Genomic DNA, 14,097 nt, shown 5'->3' on the forward strand with positions numbered 1-14,097 from the left:
TGGCAACATGACTGAGGTTTGATTCTGGATCCCTGTGGCCAGGGAACATGACTGAGACGTGATTCTGGAAAACTGTGGCCTGGGAATATGACTGAGGTTTGATTCTGGAAATCTGTGGCCTGGGAACTTGACTGAGGTTTGATGGCAGAAATCTGTGGACTGGCAACATTACTGAGGTTTGATTGTTGAACCCTGTGCTCTGGAAACATGACTGCGACCTGATACTTGAAACGCATGGCCTGGGAAATTGACATTGGTTTGATTCTGGAACCCTGTGGACCGGGAACATGACTGAGGTTTTATTCTGGAACCCTGTAGCCTGGGAATATAACTGAGGATTGTTTCTGGAACCCGGTGGCCTGGTAACATGACTGAGGCGTGATTCTAGAAAAGTGTGGCCTGGGAATATGACTGAGGTTTGATTCTGGAAATCTGTGGCCTGGGAACTTGACTGAGGTTTGATGGCAGAAATCTGTGGACTGGCAACATGACTGAGGTTTGATTGTAGAACCCTGTGCCCTGGAAACATGACTGCGACCTGATACTTGAAACCCATGGCCTGGGAATTTGACATTGGTTTGATTCTGGAACCCTGTGGCCAGGAACAAGACTGAGGTGTGATTCTGGAATCCTGTTGCCTGGGAACATGACATCTGTTTAGATTGTGGAATACTGGGCCCTGGGAATCTGACTGAGGCTTTGTTTTGGTACCCTGTGGACTGGGAACATGACTGAGGTTTTATTCTGGAACCCTGTAGCCTGCGAAAATAACTGAGGATTGTTTCTCGAACCCTGTGGCCTGGGAACATGACATCAGTGGATTCTGGAACCCTGTGGCCTGGGAACATGAGAACGGTTTGATTCTGGAACCCTGTGGCCTGGGAACATGTCTGAGGTTTGATGGTGGAAACCTGTGGCTTGGCAACATGACTGAGGTTTGTTTCTGGAACCCTGTTCCCTGGGAACATGAGTGAGTTTTGCTTCTGGACACCTTTGTCCTGGGAACATGACTGTGGTTTGACTGTGGAACCGTGGGTCCTGCAAACATGACTGAGGTTTGATTCTGGAACCATGTGTCCTGGGAATATGACTGAGGTTTGATTCTGGAAATCTGTGGCCTGGGAACTTGACTGAGGTTTGATGGCAGAAATCTGTGGACTGGCAACATGACTGAGATTTGATTGTAGAACCCTGTACCCTGGAAACATGACTGAGACCTGATACTTGAAACCCATGGCCTGGGAACTTGACATTGGTTTGATTCTGGAACCCTGTGGCCAGGAACAAGACTGAGGCGTGATTCTGGAATGCTGTGCCCTGGGAACATGACATCTGTTTAGATTGTGGAATACTGGGCCCTGGGAACCTGACTGAAAGCTTGGTTCTGGAATCCTGTGGACTGGGAACATGACTGAGGTTTGATTGTGGAATCCTGTGGCCTGCGAACATGACTGAGGTTTGATTCTGGAACCATGTGTCCTGGGAATATGACTGAGCTTTGATTCTGGAAATCTGTGGCCTGGGAACTTGACTGAGGTTTGATGGCAGAAACCTGTGGACTGGCAACATGACTGAGGTTTGATTGTAGAACCCTGTACCCTGGAAACATGACTGCGACCTGATACTTGAAACCCATGGCTTGGGAACTTGACATTGGTTTGATTCTTTAACCCTGTGGCCAGGGAACATGACTGAGACGAGATTCTGGAATCCTGTGCCCAGGAAACATGACTGTGGCTTGGTACTGGAAACCCATGGCCTAGGAATTTGACATTGGTTTGATTCTGGAACCCTGTGGCCTGGGAACATGACTGAGGCGTGATTCTGGAATCCTGCGGCCTGGGAACATGACATCTGTTTAGATTATGGAATACTGTGCCCTGGGAACCTGACTGAAAGCTTGGTTCTGGAATCCTGTGGACTGGGAACATGACTGAGGTTTGATTCTGGAACCATGTGGCCTGGGAATATGACTGTGGTTTGATTTTGGAAACCATTGGCCTGTGAACATGACTGATGTTAGATTGAGGAATCCTGGGGCCTGGGAACATGACATCACTTTGGATTCTGGTACCCTGTTGCCTGGGAACATGAAACCGGTTTGATTGTGGAAACCTGTGGTCTGGGAATATGACTGAGGTTTGATGGTGGTACCCTATGGCCTGGCAACATGACTGAGGTTTGATTCTGGATCCCTGTGGCCAGGGAACATGACTGAGACGTGATTCTGGAAAACTGTGGCCTGGGAATATGACTGAGGTTTGATTCTGGAAATCTGTGGCCTGGGAACTTGACTGAGGTTTGATGGCAGAAATCTGTGGACTGGCAACATGACTGAGATTTGATTGTAGAACCCTGTACCCTGGAAACATGACTGAGACCTGATACTTGAAACCCATGGCCTGGGAACTTGACATTGGTTTGATTCTGGAACCCTGTGGCCAGGAACAAGACTGAGGCGTGATTCTGGAATGCTGTGCCCTGGGAACATGACATCTGTTTAGATTGTGGAATACTGGGCCCTGGGAACCTGACTGAAAGCTTGGTTCTGGAATCCTGTGGACTGGGAACATGACTGAGGTTTGATTGTGGAATCCTGTGGCCTGCGAACATGACTGAGGTTTGATTCTGGAACCATGTGTCCTGGGAATATGACTGAGCTTTGATTCTGGAAATCTGTGGCCTGGGAACTTGACTGAGGTTTGATGGCAGAAACCTGTGGACTGGCAACATGACTGAGGTTTGATTGTAGAACCCTGTACCCTGGAAACATGACTGCGACCTGATACTTGAAACCCATGGCTTGGGAACTTGACATTGGTTTGATTCTTTAACCCTGTGGCCAGGGAACATGACTGAGACGAGATTCTGGAATCCTGTGCCCAGGAAACATGACTGTGGCTTGGTACTGGAAACCCATGGCCTAGGAATTTGACATTGGTTTGATTCTGGAACCCTGTGGCCTGGGAACATGACTGAGGCGTGATTCTGGAATCCTGCGGCCTGGGAACATGACATCTGTTTAGATTATGGAATACTGTGCCCTGGGAACCTGACTGAAAGCTTGGTTCTGGAATCCTGTGGACTGGGAACATGACTGAGGTTTGATTCTGGAACCATGTGGCCTGGGAATATGACTGTGGTTTGATTTTGGAAACCATTGGCCTGTGAACATGACTGATGTTAGATTGAGGAATCCTGGGGCCTGGGAACATGACATCACTTTGGATTCTGGTACCCTGTTGCCTGGGAACATGAAATCGGTTTGATTGTGGAAACCTGTGGTCTGGGAATATGACTGAGGTTTGATGGTGGTACCCTATGGCCTGGCAACATGACTGAGGTTTGATTCTGGATCCCTGTGGCCAGGGAACATGACTGAGACGTGATTCTGGAAAACTGTGGCCTGGGAATATGACTGAGGTTTGATTCTGGAAATCTGTGGCCTGGGAACTTGACTGAGGTTTGATGGCAGAAATCTGTGGACTGGCAACATGATTGAGATTTGATTGTAGAACCCTGTACCCTGGAAACATGACTGAGACCTGATACTTGAAACCCATGGCCTGGGAACTTGACATTGGTTTGATTCTGGAACCCTGTGGCCAGGAACAAGACTGAGGCGTGATTCTGGAATGCTGTGCCCTGGGAACATGACATCTGTTTAGATTGTGGAATACTGGGCCCTGGGAACCTGACTGAAAGCTTGGTTCTGGAATCCTGTGGACTGGGAACATGACTGAGGTTTGATTGTGGAATCCTGTGGCCTGCGAACATGACTGAGGTTTGATTCTGGAACCATGTGTCCTGGGAATATGACTGAGCTTTGATTCTGGAAATCTGTGGCCTGGGAACTTGACTGAGGTTTGATGGCAGAAACCTGTGGACTGGGAACATGACTGAGGTTTGATTGTAGAACCCTGTACCCTGGAAACATGACTGCGACCTGATACTTGAAACCCATGGCTTGGGAACTTGACATTGGTTTGATTCTTTAACCCTGTGGCCAGGGAACATGTCTGAGGTTTGATGGTGGAAACCTGTGGCTTGGCAACATGACTGAGGTTTGTTTCTGGAACCCTGTTCCCTGGGAACATGACTGAGGTTTGATTCTGGACACCTTTGTGCTGGGAACATGACTGTGTTCTGATTGTAGAATCATGGGTCCTGCAAACATGACTGAGGTTTGATTCTGGAACCATGTGTCCTGCGAATATGACTGAGGTTTGATATTGGAAATCTTTGGCCTGGGAACTTGACTGAGGTTTGATGGCAGAAACCTGTGGACTGGCAACATGACTGAGGTTTGATTGTAGAACCCTGTGCCCTGGAAATATGACTGTGGCCTGGTAGTGGAAACCCATGGCCTAGGAGTTTGACATTGGTTTGATTCTGGAACGCTGTGGCCTGGGAACATGACTGAGGCGTGATTCTGGAAAAGTGTGGCCTGGGAATATGACTGAAGTTTGATTCTGGAAATCTGTGGCCTGGGAACTTGACTGAGGTTTGATGGCAGAAATCTGTGGACTGGCAACATGACTGAGGTTTGATTGTAGAACCCTGTACCCTGGAAACATGACTGAGACCTGATACTTGAAACCCATGGCCTGGGAACTTGACATTGGTTTGATTCTGGAACCCTGTGGCCAGGAACAAGACTGAGGCGTGATTCTGGAATGCTGTGCCCTGGGAACATGACATCTGTTTAGACTGTGGAATACTGGGCCCTGGGAACCTGACTGAGGCTTGGTTCTGGAACCCTGTGGACAGGGAACTTGACTGAGGTTTTATTCTGGAATCCTGTGGCCTGGGAACATGACATCAGTGGATTCTGGAACCCTGTGGCCGGGGAACATGTCATCAGTGGATTCTGGAACCCTGTGGCCTGGGAACATGAGAACGGTTTGATTCTGGAACCCTGTGGCTTGGGAATATGTCTGAGGTTTGATGGTGGAAACCTGTGGCCTGGCAACATGACTGAGGTTTGTTTCTGGAACCCTGTTCCCTGGGAACATGACTGAGGTTTGCTTCTGGACACCTTTCTCCTGGGAACATGACTGTGGTTTGATTGTGGAATCCTGTGGCCTGCGAACATGACTGAGGTTTGATTCTGGAACCATGTGTCCTGGGAATATGACTGAGCTTTGATTCTGGAAATCTGTGGCCTGGGAACTTGACTGAGGTTTGATGGCAGAAACCTGTGGACTGGCAACATGACTGAGGTTTGATTGTAGAACCCTGTGCCCTGGAAACATGACTGCGACCTGATACTTGAAACCCATGGCTTGGGAACTTGACATTGGTTTGATTCTTTAACCCTGTGGCCAGGGAACATGACTGAGGCGAGATTCTGGAATCCTGTGCCCAGGAAACATGACTGTGGCTTGGTACTGGAAACCCATGGCCTAGGAATTTGACATTGGTTTGATTCTGGAACCCTGTGGCCTGGGAACATGACTGAGGCGTGATTCTGGAATCCTGCGGCCTGGGAACATGACATCTGTTTAGATTATGGAATACTGTGCCCTGGGAACCTGACTGAAAGCTTGGTTCTGGAATCCTGTGGACTGGGAACATGACTGAGGTTTGATTCTGGAACCATGTGGCCTGGGAATATGACTGTGGTTTGATTTTGGAAACCATTGGCCTGTGAACATGACTGATGTTAGATTGAGGAATCCTGGGGCCTGGGAACATGACATCACTTTGGATTCTGGTACCCTGTTGCCTGGGAACATGAAACCGGTTTGATTGTGGAAACCTGTGGTCTGGGAATATGACTGAGGTTTGATGGTGGTACCCTATGGCCTGGCAACATGACTGAGGTTTGATTCTGGATCCCTGTGGCCAGGGAACATGACTGAGACGTGATTCTGGAAAACTGTGGCCTGGGAATATGACTGAGGTTTGATTCTGGAAATCTGTGGCCTGGGAACTTGACTGAGGTTTGATGGCAGAAATCTGTGGACTGGCAACATGACTGAGATTTGATTGTAGAACCCTGTACCCTGGAAACATGACTGAGACCTGATACTTGAAACCCATGGCCTGGGAACTTGACATTGGTTTGATTCTGGAACCCTGTGGCCAGGAACAAGACTGAGGCGTGATTCTGGAATGCTGTGCCCTGGGAACATGACATCTGTTTAGATTGTGGAATACTGGGCCCTGGGAACCTGACTGAAAGCTTGGTTCTGGAATCCTGTGGACTGGGAACATGACTGAGGTTTGATTGTGGAATCCTGTGGCCTGCGAACATGACTGAGGTTTGATTCTGGAACCATGTGTCCTGGGAATATGACTGAGCTTTGATTCTGGAAATCTGTGGCCTGGGAACTTGACTGAGGTTTGATGGCAGAAACCTGTGGACTGGCAACATGACTGAGGTTTGATTGTAGAACCCTGTACCCTGGAAACATGACTGCGACCTGATACTTGAAACCCATGGCTTGGGAACTTGACATTGGTTTGATTCTTTAACCCTGTGGCCAGGGAACATGACTGAGACGAGATTCTGGAATCCTGTGCCCAGGAAACATGACTGTGGCTTGGTACTGGAAACCCATGGCCTAGGAATTTGACATTGGTTTGATTCTGGAACCCTGTGGCCTGGGAACATGACTGAGGCGTGATTCTGGAATCCTGCGGCCTGGGAACATGACATCTGTTTAGATTATGGAATACTGTGCCCTGGGAACCTGACTGAAAGCTTGGTTCTGGAATCCTGTGGACTGGGAACATGACTGAGGTTTGATTCTGGAACCATGTGGCCTGGGAATATGACTGTGGTTTGATTTTGGAAACCATTGGCCTGTGAACATGACTGATGTTAGATTGAGGAATCCTGGGGCCTGGGAACATGACATCACTTTGGATTCTGGTACCCTGTTGCCTGGGAACATGAAATCGGTTTGATTGTGGAAACCTGTGGTCTGGGAATATGACTGAGGTTTGATGGTGGTACCCTATGGCCTGGCAACATGACTGAGGTTTGATTCTGGATCCCTGTGGCCAGGGAACATGACTGAGACGTGATTCTGGAAAACTGTGGCCTGGGAATATGACTGAGGTTTGATTCTGGAAATCTGTGGCCTGGGAACTTGACTGAGGTTTGATGGCAGAAATCTGTGGACTGGCAACATGATTGAGATTTGATTGTAGAACCCTGTACCCTGGAAACATGACTGAGACCTGATACTTGAAACCCATGGCCTGGGAACTTGACATTGGTTTGATTCTGGAACCCTGTGGCCAGGAACAAGACTGAGGCGTGATTCTGGAATGCTGTGCCCTGGGAACATGACATCTGTTTAGATTGTGGAATACTGGGCCCTGGGAACCTGACTGAAAGCTTGGTTCTGGAATCCTGTGGACTGGGAACATGACTGAGGTTTGATTGTGGAATCCTGTGGCCTGCGAACATGACTGAGGTTTGATTCTGGAACCATGTGTCCTGGGAATATGACTGAGCTTTGATTCTGGAAATCTGTGGCCTGGGAACTTGACTGAGGTTTGATGGCAGAAACCTGTGGACTGGGAACATGACTGAGGTTTGATTGTAGAACCCTGTACCCTGGAAACATGACTGCGACCTGATACTTGAAACCCATGGCTTGGGAACTTGACATTGGTTTGATTCTTTAACCCTGTGGCCAGGGAACATGTCTGAGGTTTGATGGTGGAAACCTGTGGCTTGGCAACATGACTGAGGTTTGTTTCTGGAACCCTGTTCCCTGGGAACATGACTGAGGTTTGATTCTGGACACCTTTGTGCTGGGAACATGACTGTGTTCTGATTGTAGAATCATGGGTCCTGCAAACATGACTGAGGTTTGATTCTGGAACCATGTGTCCTGCGAATATGACTGAGGTTTGATATTGGAAATCTTTGGCCTGGGAACTTGACTGAGGTTTGATGGCAGAAACCTGTGGACTGGCAACATGACTGAGGTTTGATTGTAGAACCCTGTGCCCTGGAAATATGACTGTGGCCTGGTAGTGGAAACCCATGGCCTAGGAGTTTGACATTGGTTTGATTCTGGAACGCTGTGGCCTGGGAACATGACTGAGGCGTGATTCTGGAAAAGTGTGGCCTGGGAATATGACTGAAGTTTGATTCTGGAAATCTGTGGCCTGGGAACTTGACTGAGGTTTGATGGCAGAAATCTGTGGACTGGCAACATGACTGAGGTTTGATTGTAGAACCCTGTACCCTGGAAACATGACTGAGACCTGATACTTGAAACCCATGGCCTGGGAACTTGACATTGGTTTGATTCTGGAACCCTGTGGCCAGGAACAAGACTGAGGCGTGATTCTGGAATGCTGTGCCCTGGGAACATGACATCTGTTTAGACTGTGGAATACTGGGCCCTGGGAACCTGACTGAGGCTTGGTTCTGGAACCCTGTGGACAGGGAACTTGACTGAGGTTTTATTCTGGAATCCTGTGGCCTGGGAACATGACATCAGTGGATTCTGGAACCCTGTGGCCGGGGAACATGTCATCAGTGGATTCTGGAACCCTGTGGCCTGGGAACATGAGAACGGTTTGATTCTGGAACCCTGTGGCTTGGGAATATGTCTGAGGTTTGATGGTGGAAACCTGTGGCCTGGCAACATGACTGAGGTTTGTTTCTGGAACCCTGTTCCCTGGGAACATGACTGAGGTTTGCTTCTGGACACCTTTCTCCTGGGAACATGACTGTGGTTTGATTGTGGAATCCTGTGGCCTGCGAACATGACTGAGGTTTGATTCTGGAACCATGTGTCCTGGGAATATGACTGAGCTTTGATTCTGGAAATCTGTGGCCTGGGAACTTGACTGAGGTTTGATGGCAGAAACCTGTGGACTGGCAACATGACTGAGGTTTGATTGTAGAACCCTGTGCCCTGGAAACATGAATGCGACCTGATACTTGAAACCCATGGCTTGGGAACTTGACATTGGTTTGATTCTTTAACCCTGTGGCCAGGGAACATGACTGAGGCGAGATTCTGGAATCCTGTGCCCAGGAAACATGACTGTGGCTTGGTACTGGAAACCCATGGCCTAGGAATTTGACATTGGTTTGATTCTGGAACCCTGTGGCCTGGGAACATGACTGAGGCGTGATTCTGGAATCCTGCGGCCTGGGAACATGACATCTGTTTAGATTATGGAATACTGTGCCCTGGGAACCTGACTGAAAGCTTGGTTCTGGAATCCTGTGGACTGGGAACATGACTGAGGTTTGATTCTGGAACCATGTTGCCTGGGAATATGACTGTGGTTTGATTTTGGAAACCATTGGCCTGTGAACATGACTGATGTTAGATTGAGGAATCCTGGGGCCTGGGAACATGACATCACTTTGGATTCTGGTACCCTGTTGCCTGGGAACATGAAATCGGTTTGATTGTGGAAACCTGTGGTCTGGGAATATGACTGAGGTTTGATGGTGGTACCCTATGGCCTGGCAACATGACTGAGGTTTGATTCTGGATCCCTGTGGCCAGGGAACATGACTGAGGCGTGATTCTGGAAAACTGTGGCCTGGGAATATGACTGAGGTTTGATTCTGGAAATCTGTGGCCTGGGAACTTGACTGAGGTTTGATGGCAGAAATCTGTGGACTGGCAACATTACTGAGGTTTGATTGTAGAACCCTGTGCCCTGGAAACATGACTGCGACCTGATACTTGAAACCCATGGCCTGGGAATTTGACATTGGTTTGATTCTGGAACCCTGTGGCCAGGAACAAGACTGAGGCGTGATTCTGGAATCCTGTTGCCTGGGAACATGACATCTCTTTAGATTGTGGAATACTGGGCCCTGGGAATCTGACTGAGGCTTGGTTTTGGTACCCTGTGGACTGGGAACATGACTGAGGTTTTATTCTGGAACCCTGTAGCCTGCGAAAATAACTGAGGATTGTTTCTCGAACCCTGTGGCCTGGGAACATGACATCAGTGGATTCTGGAACCCTGTGGCCTGGGAACATGAGAATGGTTTGATTCTGCAACCCTGTGGCCTGGGAACATGTCTGAGGTTTGATGGTGGAAACCTGTGGCTTGGCAACATGACTGAGGTTTGTTTCTGGAACCCTGTTCCCTGGGAACATGACTGAGGTTTGATTCTGGACACCTTTGTGCTGGGAACATGACTGTGTTCTGATTGTAGAATCATGGGTCCTGCAAACATGACTGAGGTTTGATTCTGGAACCATGTGTCCTGCGAATATGACTGAGGTTTGATATTGGAAATCTTTGGCCTGGGAACTTGACTGAGGTTTGATGGCAGAAACCTGTTGACTGGCAAAATGACTGAGGTTTGATTGTAGAACCCTGTGCCCTGGAAACATGACTGTGGCCTGGTAGTGGAAACCCATGGCCTAGGAGTTTGACATTGGTTTGATTCTGGAACGCTGTGGCCTAGGAACATGACTGAGGCGTGATTCTGGAAAAGTGTGACCTGGGAATATGACTGAAGTTTGATTCTGGAAATCTGTGGCCTGGGAACTTGACTGAGGTTTGATGGCAGAAATCTGTGGACTGGCAACATGACTGAGGTTTGATTGTAGAACCCTGTACCCTGGAAACATGACTGAGACCTGATACTTGAAACCCATGGCCTGGGAACTTGACATTGGTTTGATTCTGGAACCCTGTAGCCAAGAACAAGACTGAGGCGTGATTCTGGAATGCTGTGCCCTGGGAACATGACATCTGTTTAGATTGTGGAATACTGGGCCCTGGGAACCTGACTGAGGCTTGGTTCTGGAACCCTGTGGACAGGGAACTTGACTGAGGTTTTATTCTGGAATCCTGTGGCCTGGGAACATGACATCAGTGGATTCTGGAACCCTGTGGCCGGGGAACATGTCATCAGTGGATTCTGGAACCCTGTGGCCTGGGAACATGAGAACGGTTTGATTCTGGAACCCTGTGGCTTGGGAATATGTCTGAGGTTTGATGGTGGAAACCTGTGGCCTGGCAACATGACTGAGGTTTGTTTCTGGAACCCTGTTCCCTGGGAACATGACTGAGGTTTGCTTCTGGACACCTTTCTCCTGGGAACATGACTGTGGTTTGATTGTGGAATCCTGTGGCCTGCGAACATGACTGAGGTTTGATTCTGGAACCATGTGTCCTGGGAATATGACTGAGCTTTGATTCTGGAAATCTGTGGCCTGGGAACTTGACTGAGGTTTGATGGCAGAAACCTGTGGACTGGCAACATGACTGAGGTTTGATTGTAGAACCCTGTACCCTGGAAACATGACTGCGACCTGATACTTGAAACCCATGGCTTGGGAACTTGACATTGGTTTGATTCTTTAACCCTGTGGCCAGGGAACATGACTGAGGCGAGATTCTGGAATCCTGTGCCCAGGAAACATGACTGTGGCTTGGTACTGGAAACCCATGGCCTAGGAATTTGACATTGGTTTGATTCTGGAACCCTGTGGCCTGGGAACATGACTGAGGCGTGATTCTGGAATCCTGCGGCCTGGGAACATGACATCTGTTTAGATTATGGAATACTGTGCCCTGGGAACCTGACTGAAAGCTTGGTTCTGGAATCCTGTGGACTGGGAACATGACTGAGGTTTGATTCTGGAACCATGTGGCCTGGGAATATGACTGTGGTTTGATTTTGGAAACCATTGGCCTGTGAACATGACTGATGTTAGATTGAGGAATCCTGGGGCCTGGGAACATGACATCACTTTGGATTCTGGTACCCTGTTGCCTGGGAACATGAAATCGGTTTGATTGTGGAAACCTGTGGTCTGGGAATATGACTGAGGTTTGATGGTGGTACCCTATGGCCTGGCAACATGACTGAGGTTTGATTCTGGATCCCTTTGGCCAGGGAACATGACTGAGACGTGATTCTGGAAAACTGTGGCCTGGGAATATGACTGAGGTTTGATTCTGGAAATCTGTGGCCTGGGAACTTGACTGAGGTTTGATGGCAGAAATCTGTGGACTGGCAACATGACTGAGGTTTGATTGTTGAACCCTGTGCTCTGGAAACATGACTGCGACCTGATACTTGAAACGCATGGCCTGGGAAATTGACATTGGTTTGATTCTGGAACCCTGTGGACCGGGAACATGACTGAGGTTTTATTCTGGAACCCTGTAGCCTGGGAATATAACTGAGGATTGTTTCTGGAACCCGGTGGCCTGGTAACATGACTGAGGCGTGATTCTAGAAAAGTGTGGCCTGGGAATATGACTGAGGTTTGATTCTGGAAATCTGTGGCCTGGGAACTTGACTGAGGTTTGATGGCAGAAATCTGTGGACTGGCAACATTACTGAGGTTTGATTGTAGAACCCTGTGCCCTGGAAACATGACTGCGACCTGATACTTGAAACCCATGGCCTGGGAATTTGACATTGGTTTGATTCTGGAACCCTGTGGCCAGGAACAAGACTGAGGTGTGATTCTGGAATCCTGTTGCCTGGGAACATGACATCTGTTTAGATTGTGGAATACTGGGCCCTGGGAATCTGACTGAGGCTTGGTTTTGGTACCCTATGGACTGGGAACATGACTGAGGTTTTATTCTGGAACCCTGTAGCCTGCAAAAATAACTGAGGATTGTTCCTCGAACCCTATGGCCTGGGAACATGACATCAGTGGATTCTGGAACCCAGTGGCCTGGGAACATGAGAACGGTTTGATTCTGGAACCCTGTGGCCTGGGAACATGTCTGAGGTTTGATGGTGGAAACCTGTGGCTTGGCAACATGACTGAGGTTTGTTTCTGGAACCCTGTTCCCTGGGAACATGACTGAGGTTTGATTCTGGACACCTTTGTGCTGGGAACATGACTGTGTTCTGATTGTAGAATCATGGGTCCTGCAAACATGACTGAGGTTTGATTCTGGAACCATGTGTCCTGCGAATATGACTGAGGTTTGATATTGGAAATCTTTGGCCTGGGAACTTGACTGAGGTTTGATGGCAGAAACCTGTGGACTGGCAACATGACTGAGGTTTGATTGTAGAACCCTGTGCCCTGGAAATATGACTGTGGCCTGGTAGTGGAAACCCATGGCCTAGGAGTTTGACATTGGTTTGATTCTGGAACGCTGTGGCCTGGGAACATGACTGAGGCGTGATTCTGGAAAAGTGTGGCCTGGGAATATGACTGAAGTTTGATTCTGGAAATCTGTGGCCTGGGAACTTGACTGAGGTTTGATGGCAGAAATCTGTGGACTGGCAACATGACTGAGGTTTGATTGTAGAACCCTGTACCCTGGAAACATGACTGAGACCTGATACTTGAAACCCATGGCCTGGGAACTTGACATTGGTTTGATTCTGGAACCCTGTGGCCAGGAACAAGACTGAGGCGTGATTCTGGAATGCTGTGCCCTGGGAACATGACATCTGTTTAGACTGTGGAATACTGGGCCCTGGGAACCTGACTGAGGCTTGGTTCTGGAACCCTGTGGACAGGGAACTTGACTGAGGTTTTATTCTGGAATCCTGTGGCCTGGGAACATGACATCAGTGGATTCTGGAACCCTGTGGCCGGGGAACATGTCATCAGTGGATTCTGGAACCCTGTGGCCTGGGAACATGAGAACGGTTTGATTCTGGAACCCTGTGGCTTGGGAATATGTCTGAGGTTTGATGGTGGAAACCTGTGGCCTGGCAACATGACTGAGGTTTGTTTCTGGAACCCTGTTCCCTGGGAACATGACTGAGGTTTGCTTCTGGACACCTTTCTCCTGGGAACATGACTGAGGTTTGATTGTGGAATCCTGTGGCCTGCGAACATGACTGAGGTTTGATTCTGGAACCATGTGTCCTGGGAATATGACTGAGCTTTGATTCTGGAAATCTGTGGCCTGGGAACTTGACTGAGGTTTGATGGCAGAAACCTGTGGACTGGCAACATGACTGAGGTTTGATTGTAGAACCCTGTACCCTGGAAACATGACTGCGACCTGATACTTGAAACCCATGGCTTGGGAACTTGACATTGGTTTGATTCTTTAACCCTGTGGCCAGGGAACATGACTGAGACGAGATTCTGGAATCCTGTGCCCAGGAAACATGACTGTGGCTTGGTACTGGAAACCCATGGCCTAGGA

The sequence above is a fragment of the Balaenoptera borealis genome (genome assembly GCF_965194805.1).
Source record: "Balaenoptera borealis genome assembly, chromosome: 19".
Classification (NCBI taxonomy): Eukaryota; Metazoa; Chordata; class Mammalia; order Artiodactyla; family Balaenopteridae; genus Balaenoptera; species Balaenoptera borealis.